General features: G+C 44.5%; 1 protein-coding gene and 1 pseudogene across 3 annotated transcripts in view; one reads left to right on the top strand and one right to left on the bottom strand.

The window, feature by feature from the left end:
- LOC126531724 (kin of IRRE-like protein 3) overlaps nt 1-17,940 on the bottom strand; it is an 861,138-nt gene that overhangs the window by 555,865 nt on the left and 287,333 nt on the right. The gene's annotated exons all lie outside the window — the stretch shown is intronic.
- Nucleotides 3,321-3,499, top strand: LOC126532512 (U2 spliceosomal RNA; annotated as a pseudogene).

Raw genomic sequence — 17,940 nt, 5'->3', positions numbered from 1 at the left:
GTGTGAAAAGTCAAACGACGTCACATTTACAGACATGACGTTTTGCTGTTGTTAAAAGCGTTTAAAATTCATAAATATTATGCTTCTAGCATAGGTCAAAATTACACTCTATGAACGTGGTTTTACTAGATACGTTCCAGCCTGCACGATAATTTCAGGCTCAGGTGATTGCCCAGAAATATATACTTTCTTTAGGGGGAGGACTACCAACTCTACTTTAAGGGGCTCTAAATTTTATGGTATGAATTTTCGTGCTATAAATTGTTGCCATTTACACATATTTAGATTTATTACACGGAGCCCCAGGCTTAGCTGTGTTTCCGTCTGCCAGTCAAACGAAGAAGCCGGATTCAGGTTGATTGAAAGCTCATGACCCTATGCGCCAGTTAACTAGCGTAGCTGCTAGGGAGAATCGGCAATACTTGATTCAGTGTAGGTGGCTCTCAGAAAACAAGGACGAAAGGAGTGGAACAGATACACTTAGTATCACTGTGTGTACACCTGCAGGTGTCATTTTTTCTGTCACATTATTTTTTTTCAATTTCACATAAGTATTGCAACCGACTCCATAATGTTGTAGTGAATTCTTTTACCTATTGCCTTTCCCTAGTGAAGGGCAGCAAATCGGATAATGCCATCCGGATAAACTTCCTGCTTTTGTCTTTATTCCTCTCTCTCTCTCTCTCTCTCTCTCTCTCTTCGTGTGGCACTTGCACCCCACCGCTTAACGGGACCCATGGGTATATAACGGACACATAGATATAACATGGATATTTTCCAACACTGCCACACTCCTGCGACTTTTTGCGTTAGGACACAAAGAACAGACAGGTGGAATACATTGGGGGAGAAACAAAAATGAAAATAAGAACTACTAACCCTTCCAGTACCTACTGTGCATAACGTTAACCTCAGTCCAGTGCATGTAACACTTCTTGAAGTTGGGGGCGCCAGCTTCAGCTTTTATAGGTTTCTACGTCCTCCGTGAACGCCATCAGATCCGATCACAACTTGGTAGCATAGCACAATTTCCATTCAGCCGCTGTAGGTGTGCGGTGAAGAGAGCAGCATGAAGCCGAGAGCACTCGTATAAGGACTGGGAGCCGCAAGAAACGACCCGTATAGGGCGCGGTAAACCGCAGAACAGCAAAAGGCGCGCAGCAATCGATACAGCATTCTGTGGCCTTAATGACAGCCTCCCAGTAACAGCTGTCTCCTCGACGGCTCCTGTCCCCGCTCCGGTTTCGCCACGTCAGCTTGCGCCATGCGCATACCTGGGCCTTCGTTGAAAGATCGCAACATACGAAGATACTTGCGAAAGATAGTGCTCCACGCCAACTGTTTGCCGTGTATATGGCGCAGAAATTACGCAACAATGCACTCCGCTGGTAGCATCTAGCTATATGCGGGTCAGTAGAAGATGGACAGATCCTTATTGCGTTTTCCTTATAGTATGTAAAGAGGCAACTCGTACATGTGGCCGCCAGCAGTTTACTTCCCAGTGTTAAGGTCTTTACGTAAGTCGCAATCACGCGACATCAGCGTACGTTGCTCCATTCGTAGTGAAGTGCAGTCAACCTTGTATTCTGAAACACCGACTGATACTTCGTATATTCTACATAGTGGTCTAGGATATACTTTTGACTTCGCGGTGCATAAACATAACCATCCCATTAGATTAGATGTTGCATAACTTGGAAGTAAACACAAGTTTAAGCATCGATGTTATATATATATATATATATATATATATATATATATATATATATATATATATATATATATATATATATATATATATATATATATATATATATATATATATATATATATATATATATATATATATATATATATATCGTCAATTTAACCGCTTCAATATAGGTTCGCTTCGTATGTACTCGAAGACTTGTTTTTTTTTTCTTCAGGACGACGTTTATCAGAGAGCGCTTTCGAACCAGCACTGGGGTGGTAATATTGTCAACTGTCAGAAATAGAAGCATTTTTCAAGACCATTAGTTTTATTAACATGATCATAGGCCTATTTAGTGGCTCTCTCATGTTGCAGCAAATTCATTTAATATCCCATGTCGCATGAATATCACTCAGTGCCAGCGTGGGTACAGCAAAGACAGTTACTCGCTGTTCAAAAAACCGGTGACAAGAAATAAACGTTTGATTACAGCGTTGACCTTCGCATCTGAAAGCCGCGGTTTCGACACCTACGGATGTTACTTTTTCTGTTTAAAATTTCATATTTATTTTATAGTTGTGAGTATGACATGGTGATGACCGTTATCGCAGCGTTGCTGCAATTAGGAACTATAGGCACGATGGCACACAAGAGGAATGCCCCGCAAAGTAAGCATATAGCTATGGTATCTGTATAAAAATGTAACAATAACAGCGGCGTATGGAGGAAATTTTACAGGGCTCATTTTATTCGAAACAGCCAGTGTGCTCGGATCCCTGTGCATGGATGATGATAGTGCCTGGCGGAGTGCGTATCTCGCTATTCTCATGAGCGTAACCTACTTTGTACTGCACGTGTACTGTCTCCGCGGTGCGATCTGGTGCCGCGACGTCATTGTCAAGAGGCACGTGACAAACAAATGCGCCGCGTTAGCTCCTGCCATGCTAATTGCGGGCTTGTATAGTCTGGCGCCCCATCTGGCTGAGTGAGTTGTTCTACGCCATTTGGGCAAGAGTGCGCAGCACAGACTGAAATGCAGAAGAAGACGTGTGGCATCGCTGCAAACTTCCGGACGCTGAAACATGGTTGATGGCTGGACTTGTTGTGGCATAGTGCTGCAAATGTTTGTATCGCAGAACATAAGTGCGAAAGGCATACGAAAAACAGCACATAGCACATCAGAGAGCTGACCACCAACACACTTTTCTGTTTGTTATTGTTGCGGGATGCACGTGTCGTCACCTACACCTTCTGGCGCACCGACACTACGCACAGAGCGCAACGTAGAAGATGTGCTAATTGTTAAGATAAGTGTAATTTATAGGCACGTGTCGTATGTACTAAAAAAAATTATGAGTCATTCCACTTCGTGAAGGTGGATGACCAGTGAAGCTGCTTAGTACACGACACAGAAGTGACACAAAATGTTGAACGAAGGTACGAACCCATTTAGCTTCATTTTTGTATACATTTGCGTGGACGATGGGACCGGCGCCCGAGGAGCCGCAGGAAACTCTGCACGCGTGATGTTTTGACGGTACCCACACCATGAGAGAGCTAAAGGAAAAGCAAATAGATACGCAGGCGCTTGTAACGCCGACAAAGAGAGGGTGGGGCAAACGCAGACATGGCAGACGTGGGTCAAAGTGTAGTATGTGTTCTTATCAGCTTAATATCTGATACGGCTTGTATTTGGACCAAAGATATTAAACTTATTTGTCAAGTTGGCAGAGTGATTGAAGCCTGCTTCCCCTGCTCCGCTGGTCCGCTCGGTATTACGAAATCTTCTGGATCCGCCCACGGTTTTTGCAGACCAGAAAAAAAAAAAAAATGCACGCACCCCTGGCCATAAACAACTGTAAAACACGCTGGCCGTTCTTGTATTCTGGACACTGTGACTACTTAGTCTTCGTCTGCACAAATATTTCATTCCATCCTGTTGATCTCGGAATAATTATCAGACAATTTTAGCGCTTCCATCTGCATTTTAGATTCGTACGGAAATGATGTACGAATGAGGCAGAATTAAACGAAGAAATGTAGATGTGGGCATGGATGTGCTTCTTCATATCACTGAAGACAGAGACAGAATGAGAATGATACTAACAGTCTCTAAGGAGCTGTCGTCTACAATCGTGCGCACAAGACAGCGAACATAATGTAATTATATGAAACTACCTCTGGAACTGATAACGATACAAACTCGCTCTAGAGAGGAATGAAAATAACGCGCGTAGCCTGTCGGCAATGGTGAGGTAGCTCTCTTTTATTGGTCGATCGCCACTTCTCCCGTCAAAGCCCTTGGGAAAATCGATGCAATATATTAAAAGGCGCTGTCTGCGATGCCCTGACATTTATTGCTATGGTCGATCAACGGAGCGATATTATTGTGCATAAGACCAGCCGACATTTTCTCACTTCTCACCGAAGCAAAAATAGTACTCGCCTCAAGCATTCTGTGTTTGTGCTTTCTTTTGTTTACTGCGATTCTTGCGTTACTGTCCAAACTCACGAGCTCGCGGGATCGCCTTTGTTTCTGATTGACAAGCAACTAGGCAGCAGACAGAGAGATAGAGAAATGATACGGGAAAGTCAGCAAGGTTAACCGGAAGAGAAGATTGTAGTTTGGTATACCCTATACTGGGGAAGGGCTAAGGGGGGGAGAAAAAGACAGAAACAATAACTTAAACATCTTAAGGATGGTCGATACGTCAGTTGTTCGACTAATTTTATGGGATTTATCACTGGTGATCAGTTTCCAAATGACAAGTTTCGTCTTTAGACCGCTTACTTCTCGACCACCAGGCACTTCGTGTTTGCGCATCGTTCCTTGTGAGTAATTCGTTTCATCGAACGCGTGGATGCACAATTATATCGGCTGCTAATTATATGCATAACTAAACTGGGAATACGGGGAGGATATCATTGCCCATATTCACAAAAGGCTCTTGCACCAGAATTGTCCGTCATAGCAAAATTCAACCAATCGTGAAGCTTTACATATCTTTAGAGAACGTTGCCGGCCAATAGCAAACATCGCTTACGAACGAATATTTCTTTAAAATTCGGGCCCTGGTTGCTGCACATAGAAGTTTTTCTGCAAGCAATTTCTAGGTTCGACGTGCACCTTTTAGACGACCATACACAATGAGGTTTAGCGAATAATACGGATACGCCCCTGGAGGCCGTCTAGTCTTTCGCAGATATACGTACACTACTGTAAAGTGCAATAGACTTTCAGAGCTGTTGTATCAACTCATTAAGCTCAAGGTTCCCCTCAAAACCTTGGCGCTTCCCGGTCCCCATCCTATTTTAATTCACAGCTTCCCTATGCCCTAAGCTGTAGCCTGGATTCCCTGACGTATACAGGAGTGACCTACGCCTGGAAGGCAATATTTCAGTCCTAGATGAAGGCGCTTACCACACCACCACAGCCAAATTTTGTACGCGCTAGTTAGTGCTGAAAAAAAAAACGCTCTGAGTGCGCTTTAGTACGGAGGCACCACTTTCACGGCGTCTAAAGATATAACCGAATATAACACCCGACGAGGGTGAGAGGAAATAAACGTCCTATTTCTTTAGCATCAACTGACGAAAGACATTAAATGCTTTCAGCTTAATCTGGGAAGATGTGGTACGTCAGGATAAGGTGCTATTTATGAGTACGAAATGTTGCGTTAAATACGCAATAATCAAAGCGGGACAACTGCTGCGAGAACTGTAGCTCACACTGTTTAGCTAACGCATGGTCTTCATGCTCCTTCTGTCAGTCGTCTGATACCCCGAGACGCTGCCCTGAGTCTATTGAAATGAACAGTTGTGATGGAAAAAAGCAAAGCAAAGGGAGGGGAACAAAAGAGAAACCAAAAATAGAGCGTCGATTTTTTGTTCAAGCCAATCTGTTAGGCCTCTCTCTCTCTCTCTCTCTCTCTCTCTCTCTCTCTCTCTCTCTCTCTTTCCTCTCCTGAAGAACCCAGGAAACAATCGAAAGAGCACACAACGCGCTGTTATGAAAGGACAGCATCTGTAGAGACTCAGGCATCGGTAAATGGATCCACGTGGATTAATCAGCCGCCTATGCGTCCTAAACAGTGTTTGTACTCGGGGTGCCATTCTTATAGGTGGCATGATAGCGTCTTATGAGATTAAAGAAAAACAAATCTGTGAATAGTCATAAGCTGTGTGGTCCTATGTCAAAAGAAAACAATCTTGGAGCAAAATAAAAAAATAACGACAAGGTAGAGAAGTTCTGCTGTAGGCGTGTGTTTCTAACGAGCGATCTCGATAAGTAAAATAAATTTTCAGTCAGAAAGTAAGAAGTTTTGATATATTGTATTCCTTTAGGAGAATTTTAATAAGCACGTCTTATCTAACTGACGGCGGACATTTTTAGCCACTGTTACGCACGACGGTCGTCTGTATCCACGTAAGTCCTTTCTTGTGAATTTTTCGCCGAAATTTCAAAGACGGGGAGATTTGCGATCTGGACACTCTCCAGCACTATGTACATCTCCTTTTTCTTGTGCCTGTGAAGATACAAGCATTTCATTATTTATTTCATCTGCCTCCCAGAACAGTGGCTCTCTATTTGCTGCATTCTCTGCTCCTCTCATCAAGTTTACTTTCCTTCAGCGGGAGTAGATTGGCCATTTTGACCGGCACCATACGTACAATTACCTTACAATGTGAGGACGCGCGAAGGAGAAACGAAATTGCGGAACGTCGAGAACTCTCGCAATAAGATCTGGGGCAGTCAGCATGCAATAAGAAAAGGGGGGCGGAAACTGTGACCTTAATTAACGTGAAAGCGAGGGCGGATGACACCTCGGCCATTAGACGCCTCGATTGTCCGTCCATTCTGACGGCCTGATTGCGCATATATGCGCTTCTGTTTGCACGTATGTGAGCCTTTTGTACGTATGTGAGTTTTGCCTTTCTTTTTCCTTCTAGGATTTTCGAACTAATGCGGAGCGTACAGCCAGCTGAAGGCAAATAGATTAGGAAGGATATATACGCCCAAATTTCGTCTAGTTGTATTAACAACGCACTCGCCCTCACGCAAGCACGGGTGATTCCGATTAACGCGAATCGTTCTTCGGAGATGGAAGACCATTAGCGTGAAAAGCTAGGGCATTTCGAGCGCGCGTATATGTCTTATTCGCGTGCCCAGTAGGGCCGCAACAGAGGCGACCTGCGGGCCACATAGAATGCCGTCTGCTCCCTCGTCTACTCGCGGCCAAAGGGAGTACGCGCCTGGCGCCCTGCGTGAGGTCCGCATACAGCCTCGGGCATTCGCGCGGATGGATCCGCTTCACTGGAAAGTTTAAGATCGAACGCACCCCGAGTTGAGCCCTAATTAGTCTCCGTAGGCAGCTGTAACGAACCGAGCAGCGTCATAGTCTTCGATAGTTGCGTGCAGCGTCCAGCAAATCTTGGGTGTTGCGGCTATAGCAAACAACCCAGCCTGTAATATTTCACGTCGACTGGGACTTGGCTTCGCAGCATTCGCCTGATAGATTGACTTGCGATGGACGAAAAACGTAACTTGGTAGGAGCGCCAAGAAACGCGGCGATTAAAGTAACGTACGAAAACGACGCAGCCACGCGTCTTCTCAAGCTAAGTGCCAACCGTGCCGCATCGAATTAACTACGAAGATGTGGGAGCACGCACGCCTAGCATGGGCGCAGATTGCCTCGAAGAACTGGCCTCTGAGCGCGTTAAGGTAAGGCTTCCCCGTGGCCCGCGCGGCGACGACGGAGAAACAAGTTTAGCCAAGACAGCTGCGTCGCGTGCCGCTCGTTTGCGATAGACAAATCTTTGCTCGGTTTGGCGCCAGAAAATCTCCGAGAAGGAGCTTATTCGAGCAGCTACTTTTCCTGCGTCGGTACGGAAGCTGCAGAGCGGATGCTTAGACGCTTGCGAAATTATTTGCTGTGAGAAGCTGTACAGCAAAATATAAATAGCTTAAGTGTAGATACATAGCGGTTGTTTTCTTTATGCTTCGTTACCGATATACAACGTTAAGCATAGAGCACATTACGCTCCGAATAGAGAATAAGATTTCTATAGCGGAAAGCTTTCTTATATATCTGGGTTCATCGTGTTCCGCAATTATTTCTAGGAATATGGTATGAACAATAAAAATAAATTTTTCCACAAGGCTGCTGCATAATACACTTACATTACTAGACCGTTTCCAATGTTTAATCTAAGAAATGCGGTGTAAGCATCTAAACATTTAGAAGCGTTCCGGTAAAACGTTATCCTTTATTTCAACATTTAAAACGCAAAATATTATTGTTTGAAGTGATAAACATTATTTAACAGGAAGACAATCCTCCAGAATGGGACGCTTGTCTTCATATTTCATGCCTGCCTCGAAGAGGAGGAGATTCGAATAACCGAGGAAAGAAAAGTGCAGACGAATCGCAAGCAATGCGAGAGATGAAGAAAGAGTGGTTGCTGAACAGGCAAGCCCTATTCATTTCCTTAAAGACCCCGTAGTAGGGGTATTACATAAGGGGTGGGGATACAACATATACAAACAAGTGTTGTAATGCATTCAATTCTGTAAATTAAGAAGCTGTTACATCTTGAATAAATTGTGAAGAGCAGGTGATGACAGCGATTTGATGAGGAAGGCCATTCCAGTCTTTAGACGCTCGGTAGAAAAATGAGCCGCGGTGACATAAGGGTTGGGAAGCCCTAAATTACTTAGATATGTGTCGTATTTAGATATGAGTTTGATATGTGTCGTGCGTAGCCCGCTCATTGACTTTCTTCCCTCTTTAAGCATTATACATCGCTTTCGTCTTCGACATCGCTGACAGCTAACAGCTACAGCTGATTTGGCTGTGCTTGTGCCTACTGCTGCTCCCTCGCTAACTCAAACAAGCTTTGCGTCATTTAGAATCCAAGTTTGTGTTCTGTCTGCCTGCTTTTCTGCCTCTCCTTGAAGAATCAACATCTATGTCTGCTTTTTCTGGAATTGTTTTTCGAATCGTGCAGGCAGCGTTAACTGGAAATTTTATGCATGTGTCGGAAGCAATTTTCACCCGACCTCATTATTATGTATGTGATCTTAATATGAAATTTGGAACGTCTTTCTGCGTAACGCAGGCTACAAACCTGATGAATGCTCAATGTTTGTAATGTTAATGCAGATCAATATCAAAAATAAGGAAAGCTGAAGCTAAATCCATCTGAGAAAAATTCATGACATTGAGAGTCACGCAGGATATATGGTTGTAATTCTGAGGCATTTCTCCATAATTAATAAACCTAGGTATTTCACCTGCATGTGTCTCAAACGAGGATAGCCTGACATGAACATTTTATATGTCAAATGGCAGGATAATTAAATCTATCTTGGCATGATGCTATAGTTCTCAAAAATGGAAGTGTAGCCGCCTGGTGCCTCTACTAAAGCTTGGGAAGCTTCCGCTGGACCTTACGTCTTACCGACCGATTGCACTTTCTACGTAGATTCATCGGCAAGGCCACGTCGAAGATGTTGCTGATGCGTACGGAATGGTACCTAGAATATTATAACACCTACTCTGATGCTATGCCTGGCTTTCGAGGCGGACGGTCTTCAATCGACAGCGTCATCTGTTTTGTGGCTTTCATGCAGCAACAAAAATTTGTCCATAGACGCAAAAGGTTTCTTCGATAGCGTAACTCACGAAGCAATTCTACAAGCTCCTGATGCTGCGGCATTTGGAGGCAACGTCTTTATATGGATTAGGAGCTATCTCTGAAGGCGATCTATGTTCGTTGTTAAAGGAGATGATACATGCACATTCGCTAAAACGAAGAAGTATACGAACAGAAATGCTAATATTTAGCACCAAAATGAGGTTTGAAAAGGGAAGTTTAAACCAATATGCGACTTAACATAAGAGCTCTTACCACGAGTAACACGTACCACTTTTTCACAGCCCAAAAGCAGGCCAGTTCATTAGTATTCTTCTAGTGCAACCGAAACTTTGCTGGAGATTGAAGCTCATCGCGCACCTGTAAGTGTAAGCCATCACACGTGAAATCGTTTCTTTCTTCCAGCGCCCTGGTTGCTGGCGGCTGAGGCTTTTATTTCCTAGTGCGTACGACGCACTGTAGCGACCTCCGGATTGCCAAGGAAAGCACTTTGCACGGTAACGGTCGACCAACGTCCCTTCATTACATGTGATGCCTTACTCTATATACTGCGCCCGTTATACCAGCCGGGGCAATGTTCCGGTAATAAGGCACGAGTGAATCTTCTAATGAAGCAGCCCCGTTCATGGCGAGCCATCTCCTTAGCATACACGCGGAGTCCTTTTCCGTGCGCATAATAACAGCGCAGGCTCATTTTGTTTTCTGCCACTCTTTAGCATTACGCCGGTGCGGTTGCTGTTCTGTTTCTTCGGAGCTCTATATGCAGGAGGCCCAAGATTAGCTCCTGATCCGTGGCCAGTAGATTGCGGAGGCGTACTCAAAGATAGAATTGGAAACTTGGGCGGTAATCGTTTATTTTATGCTTACCCACTAAACTTGCGGCATGTTTCTGTAACTATCCGAGTTCAGCTATTGTCGATATTCAGCATCCGTTTTTGTTTAGCTTTCGTGTGCTAAGAATTTTGTGACTTTGATTGCTCTTTCGTATTTCAGTCCTCAGGTATGTGCATTCCCGAAGTGATGAATATGTCAACCGACGTGTCAGGCAACTGTTCAAAACACAAAGCTTTTCCACGACGAGCTTAAATAAAAATACCAAAGTCAGCATATCCTTATTCGAAGAGGTCCCGGCAACGTACCAATAAAAACAGAAAGATGAAAGAATGGTTCCTTTCTTTATCGCTTTGAGTGAGTCAGGGGTCGGGTGAATTATATATTGAAGTGAAGAATTTAGATAAAGACTGCACTTTTTATAAACAGCTGTATTTGGCAAATTAGCAGTTTAAGTCACTACTATATATCCTTTCCTAGGCCTATTTGACCCGCACGGATGCCGATATGAAAGCTCTACCATTTCTGTTTTATCAAAAATGCTGAAAAAGGGTAAGTTCTTTCTGCAAATTTGCTTCTACAAGGGAAAATTGTGGCAGAACGCAACTCACGGTTACTGTCTAGGTAAAGGCCGTTAGCATTGAAGCAATGAAGTGACACACAGTATTACCGCCGCTGACACGCGTCATATATGAGTCGTGTATGAGTCGTGCATGCAGCGGGGTGGAGTCTTCTTCTTCTTCGAGATCGTGCTGCCGCTTGTGGTAGTAGCCAGCTTCTGACCGTAGCCAGTAGCCAGCCAATGTACACTTAGTACAGCTGAGCATAACCTCGAAAATTACTTCTGGGGAACAGCATATCAATGTGATGACGTCTAATGCCTATCGCATTACACATCCCCACATATCCAGTTGCCTAAGTGGGCATGAAAAAGGTTCATAGGAGAGTGACACATACGCAGTGCTACGTGTGCAGTGACCTAGGTTGGTCCGACAATATGTTTCTAACTCGATTCCCTCAGCACAGCAGCCGGATGCTGTACTCATTAAACCATGGACTAGACCCAATCTAGCGGGATAATGGTTAGGCACGGACCAACGGAAAAATGCAAACTTGATGAAGTTCCTGAAGAATACTAAACTCATAATCTCATTAAAGACGCTATTATCTCATGACCACCTCGCGCCAAAAAAAGAAAAAAAAAATTCGGAGGCGATTTAGTGTTCGGGAATTCAGTATTTTTAGACTTCAATATCATTGAGCCAATATGGCATAGAATTGGTATAGTCATTCATACAATACAATAAATAAGTATACGTGAGCAAAATAAAAATAAAACTTTGTCCTCTTTCTACCGTGGCTAAGTGAGACGTGTTTGCTACTCATAAAACCTACATTACGCCGACACAAAATTCCTGCGAATCACACCTTTCAATAAAGTAGGTTATATATATATATATATATATATATATATATATATATTTCTTGCGACATTCTTCTTTGGTTGGTATCATTTTTTCGCGCTGTATCTTTCGCGCGCCTGTATTCTTCGCGTGCCCACAAGATAACCAAATGGGTTGCTACTCTACCACAAACAACAAACAAAACAAATACATTCAGGACTCATCACTTCCGTTTGAAGACGAATATTTATACTGCACATTCTTGACAGAATTTTCATCCTTCATTTGCGGTGCCAATATATTCAACGTGTATAACAGTGTATGAACGTTGACCTGGCATTAACGCCTCATGTTATCGCAAATAATTTCGGTCACAAGTTTCACTCGCCTTCACAAGCCGACGTCTTGACTTTGCTACCTATCTCTGCAACCTTCTGTAACGTTGGCAAACTCCGTATAGTACTCCGGCACCTGGACTCGCCTTACAAACCAGATATATTTTTGTTGGCTCCATTACACTTACGCTAATTCAACCAAAATTTTGACAGGAAAGGCAAGGAATACCTTTCTTCAATTACTTCTAAAGTACTCAACATGTTACGCTTAAACTAAAGGAATAATTTTGATTGTCGCAATGAATACGCAAAGATCGTATTTTCTATAAGCAGCCTATACCTCTTGTTTGGTCGGTGAGAAAAGGGCTTAGAGGTTTCGTGGAGTGCCATGCACGTAAGATTCAATTTCAGCGGCAAATGGTGGAACAAGCGAAAGAGAATGGATTGCGAATGAATTGTTGCTAACAGCTGTCGGTTGCAAAAGTGGTTGCTTTCTTTAGCAGCAATCTGTGATGTATGTTGCGCCAAACTTCCGCTTGATAATTTACGGACTTCGAGCTTCAGAATTAGTCAGCGTTCATTCACTATGCCAGTCGTAACTGCGCACTGTACCATACTCTCTGGGCGCTACGGCAGCTTACACGCTGGAATCCCAAATGGTGGCAGCGATTAAAGCAATCCAGAAGGTTGGTGGTCGGTTGGAACAAATAGGCAAAAAGTAAAACGAGAACGAAAGAAACCGAGAGTGGGCTGAAAACAACGCTCCCGTCGTTCTGACTGTAGTGTGTGCACGAGGAAATAGTTTCCTTTGTGCGCATTCCAAATGGGCCTCACCCCTGAAAAGAAAGAACAAGACGGCTACCCTGCTATTAACGCAATACAGCCGTCCAAATGAACGACACAGGATTCCCATGGGCTGCAACGGGAGGGTAAATGACCAAGGAAAGAAACGAAAGTAAAAATATTGTGGAGTACTGGAAGAGTTAGCCTGTGCAGAGAAGCTCCGTGGCTTACAAAGCAGCCGCCTTATCCGTTTGAAGCCTCTAAACAATCCTTTGTTAAAGATCGACGAACAACCTCTGCCGTTTAGACGTATGCGGACTTTTTCAAAAAGAGCCGCTGCTGTGGTAAGAGTCAGGACCGACGCTAACGGCCCGTGCAACCATGCAAGCGTCTCGCTTGGTCGTTTGCGAGTCATGGAAATGACAGACCAATTTTTTTACTTTCCGCTTGAAACGATGGCAACGTCGCGCCTCCTTTCTACTTGAAGCGTGTAAGAAGCGTAAAAAAGCTGCAAGTGAAACTTTTGAAGCTGGTAAACGCTGAAATGCGGCTAGTGAAGATATGGACGACCAGTGATAGTGGCAGATTATGATGCCGTGTCAAAAAATTTAGAGAAGGACTTGCTTTTAACAATGACCAACTTTCTCATCACGCACAGTATTGCTATACAGTCACAGAATAAATACGGTTGTTTCTTTAAAAGGGGGAGGGGAAGTATACACGTGGTTTCTTTCTATATATCTATATTTTCTTTCTACATTTTTTTCTTATATGGCTGTATACCTGTTTCGAGAGCAATCCTTGTAATGTGCTTGGTAGATGTGTACCGTCACATCTACCCAGATCTTTGCACACCACTATGTAAAGCCTGCAGGGCGGCTCTCGCCGATCTGGATGACATAATCTGGGCATTTCCGGCAGCGACACACATCATTAAACACAGCACCAACCCTACATTTAAAATCACTACGCCTGTACAGTGGGAGGCTGTGCTGCTCAGCGCATACCAGGAGAATCAACTCTGGGCAGTCCGGTTGGCCGAAGACGTCGCCAGGACTCAAGGTCTGGCCGCCGCCTGAGGAAAAGAAGCTCCGGTGGGGCTAGTCTCCCGGCCTCCGCACCCCTTAACCCCAGCAAGGACATTTAATATAATTTTTCTCTCGCTCTATGTACACTACAAACAGATGCACATCGTGTGGCGAGGTTGCCACACTAAATCACATGTTATGGGAGTGTCGGGGCTTAACAAACGAGTGGGGCAGTGCCGACCCCTCCATCTCTTCCACCACTAGCCTCCGGTCGCGCTGGAAGACCGCCCTGCTCAGCTCGAACCTGACAGCACAACTCTGGGCCGTCCAGCGAGCCGAGGAAGCCGCTTCGAGACAAGGTCTCGGAACCGAGTCCTCGGCGGGTGCCCAGACCCACTAAAATGACGCCGGGCTCAAATCTTGTTGATTTGAAAATAAAAGTTTACGCTATCTCTCCCTCGCTCCTGTAGTGTGCTGTTTGTTTCTCATTGCAAGCAAAGTCTTTGACATAACGAGTATTTACCATTTGTTGTAGCTTTCGGTGATCATATTTCGTGGATTCCTCCAGTAGAAGCTCGGCACTAAAGTATACAGGCTCTCGAAAAAAAAAGTCGCAGTTTCGCCTGAAAGGCGAAGCATCGATTGCGATGGCAAAGTAGCAGAATGCCATAAGAAGTAAGGATGGTATTTTTATTTGTCGTATAAGTTTGTAAACATTCGCTTATTAACTAAATAACAAGCAAGGTGTCAGCGCGCAAAGGGAAACATGAAAGCGTCACACGCAAACGACACTCGCAGTCAAAACGCTGGCGTGAGGAAGCGCGGCAGCAGCAGCGAGTGAAGTCACCTTCTTGCTGTCTGTCGCTTCAACGCAAACTCAGCGGCGGGAACACAGCACACACAAAGCTACGAGTCGTCGGCCCGCCTCCACTGTGTCCCCAAGGCAGGTCCCTTTCAAAGCCCGCGCGACCGCCCACGCAGTTTGTGTCGAAGTACAACGCTTCCCCCCCCCCCCCACCTCCCCTCCTGCCGATTCCTTGCGCGCGACGGAACACGGTGCGCTTCCTTCGCGCTTTCCTCCCTTGCGCATGCGAGAATAAGCAGCTCTGGCCAGCTTTCACTCGCACATACATCATACGGCGCACGGTGACGGTGTTATCGCCCTTGAACTTTATACAGAACATCGCGGTGATGGCGACGGCAAAATGCGCTTGTATTGTCCATATAATCGCTATCGCAATAGAAGAGAGGGAAAGACGAGGTGAAAATCAGAGAGGTTAACCAGATTAAGCGCTCGGTTTGCTACTAACCTTTCTCAAAAATGCACAGTCTACTGCCCACCTTCCTCATGTGTGTCGTTCCGCTGCGTGGTGCAGTTCCTGTGGCACTCTTAACGCCCCAGAACTCTGGATCGAGAGTAAGAGATGTATTTCTGTTTCTCTGGGCATTAGAACTTACAGGGCATACCTCAGGAACTTTCTTAAACAGCCTGTAGTCAACTAGGCAGTATGCAGGCAGCGTAGTTCGTATGGTTTCTACAAAGAGTGCATTAAGTGGAGTGGATGCATATAGAATACCATTAGACCCTTTTAATAATTCGCAAAGGCAATTGTCTTCACTGCACATTTGTGCAACTATAGGAGGGATCGGTCTCTTTGCAAATGATGACGAAGTGCTAGCTGTACAGTTTGTTTTTTGCGCAGGGTGTCATCAAGGTAGCCAGGTCCACATTTTCAAAGTCATAATACGAGCAAAATGTGCTTGCACACGCTGTCTTCAAGAACGACTACGGCATCAATCGTTCTGAAAACTACCTAGCAGGAGTGCTAGCTTTACTACTATGAAGGGCTTTTATCGACCGCCTCGAACTTTCCTGAGTGCATCGCAAGTCACAACAGCGTAATTTTTCTCTTCACAATGTACAGGGCTCTTCTGGGCACTGAACGTAAGAGATAAATCATGAGGGTGCTAAATAAGGGGAGTTGCCGGAGCGAACTGGATATCTGGTTTGTACAGTCAAGTCACGTAGGCACGGCATGCGCGTGCACTGAAAAATAGGCACTGCGCTATGGGCTACGCGGAACGCGTGTGGAAGCGATCGTGCGAGCGACGCTGCGGATAATGCTTGCGTGAAGTGAGCCCTCCGAAGAAGTCGCTGGAAGAGCCTGGAATAACTGAGCACCGGAACCTTTTATTTCAACGTATCGGTACCAGCCTCTGTGAAAAAGCTGCCACGCAGCTTGCACGCACGTCAGCATGGGAAAAATGCGGATGCATACATGTGCGCTACTTCGCAGACATAACATCCGACAGATCGCTTCCACGTGGACGTTTACGTTGTCGCGGAGAGGGAAGACAAAAGAGGCAGCACGTTTAACACGTAATCGATCGGGCAACGTACACATGGATATGTGTATGTTAGAGCTTCTAGACAGAATTACGATCCGATATAGAGTGTACAAATGTTCAAAAATTTTGATTTATACACCATTAAAATATACAAACTCTGTGCATGTCTGCGGCAGTTTTGTGTTCATTCTGCAACTACGTCATACCTAATTAAGCTAGGTAAGATCTATGTAGTATCTTTGATGATTTATAGGGTTCTAGCGCCCCAGGCAACGTAGGCGTTATGAGATATACCAAAGATAAAGGCTCCTAATTGCGGTGATACCGGTCGTTGTTTGCATGCAACCAATCAAAGCTCCCATCGACCATACTTGAGGTACTTTGTTGAGCAATAGAGGCTCCAGGTGGACTCCTGGTGATCTCTGAATAAAACTGTGCAGCAGGCAACGTACATGAATGCAGTAACATTGAAGATTACACAAGACACGATGGGAAGAAGAAAAATATTATGCTGAAGCAGAAAGTGTTGATGTGACCGCCGTGGTATATTCCAGAAAGGGCAAGTGCATTGCATAGCTAATGAGAGTCTTCATATCTCTTGCTTTTCTCTTTTGAAAGAAGCGCGCTCAAAGCACTCATGCTAGACAAGCTAACAATAAAGCTAATTATATCCCGCAAAACAAATCGAGGCAGTGGACTCTGTACTCGACAGGAATGCAGGAAGGAGGCACTTAGTGTGCACGACTTGTCTATGCTCGAGGCGTGCCAACCATCGTGGATTTCTTATAAAGGAAGAGAGAGATAGCGAAAACATTGGCTATCACTTTAGCGGCACCAACTTACCTATGTTTAGTCATCTACTGGTCATGTAGTAATTCAGTAGTTGAAACTTGATAAAAAATTATGACCGCATAGCAAACTATATAGAGTTGATATCGCGGGTTAGGCCTTTACTTAGTACACACGCATCACTCCAATCTCTCAAGGTGCGTAAAGAAAGCCATGAAATTAGACTCAGCAGGTGGTTAAAAAAGGTCACGGTTGCATGCAGTATATAGACAGCGTAAGGAAGCTGCAGGGTTCCACGAGCAGGTACAGAATGAAAAACGCCCTCCTACAGATAGGGCGGCCAGATACGGGGATATAGAATGGGCGATCGCACTGGAGGCAATTGGCTTTTTGGGTGGTCTCCACTGGTTGCTGATTCAAGAGTGCGGCCGGAACGAGTATCAGAAGCAACTTGGCCGGGCAGATACATTGCGGCGATCACAGCGTCTGGTCATGCTGTGGCAACCGGGAGTCTTTCGCGGCGATTGCTTGGGAACGGTGGTTGCCGTTTGGCGACTGCTTTAACGCGTAATCGATACCCGCTCCGTTGCTTTTAGGTTTTCGCTCGTCCTCGTCTGCGGAACACGGAAAGCTGTATCTTTGCTTCTGGCGTAATCAAATTCGAGTCGCTAACGTATCTTTACGCAAGTGCACTTATTTATTTATTTATTTATTTATTTATTTATTTATTTATTTATTTATTTATTTATTTATTTATTCCGATAAAATTGGAAATGTTGGCAAATACTGTATCGCCAGCTTCTCCACAAACAATAAATTGTTCAATAATGAAACGATGATAGCATGGGGTGACAAAAACGTCCCGCCAATAAAACACTTTTCGCAAACGTACTTAAAAGACAATAAAATAAAAGCAACGAAACGGCACGTTGTGCAGCTTTCGCTGATATAGACAAGTAAGTCAATGGAATAAAACAAAATAAGTATGTAAATAAAACACAAATATAAGCTAACGAATTAACCACAAACATAACCTCATTTTCATCAAAGAAAGTTAGTATAGATTTTTATG

This window comes from Dermacentor andersoni, chromosome 5, assembly GCF_023375885.2.
Source record: "Dermacentor andersoni chromosome 5, qqDerAnde1_hic_scaffold, whole genome shotgun sequence".
In the NCBI taxonomy this organism is placed as follows: Eukaryota; Metazoa; Arthropoda; class Arachnida; order Ixodida; family Ixodidae; genus Dermacentor; species Dermacentor andersoni.
Note: the sequence above shows the minus strand (reverse complement) of the source record. Positions and strands in the feature narration are given on the sequence as shown.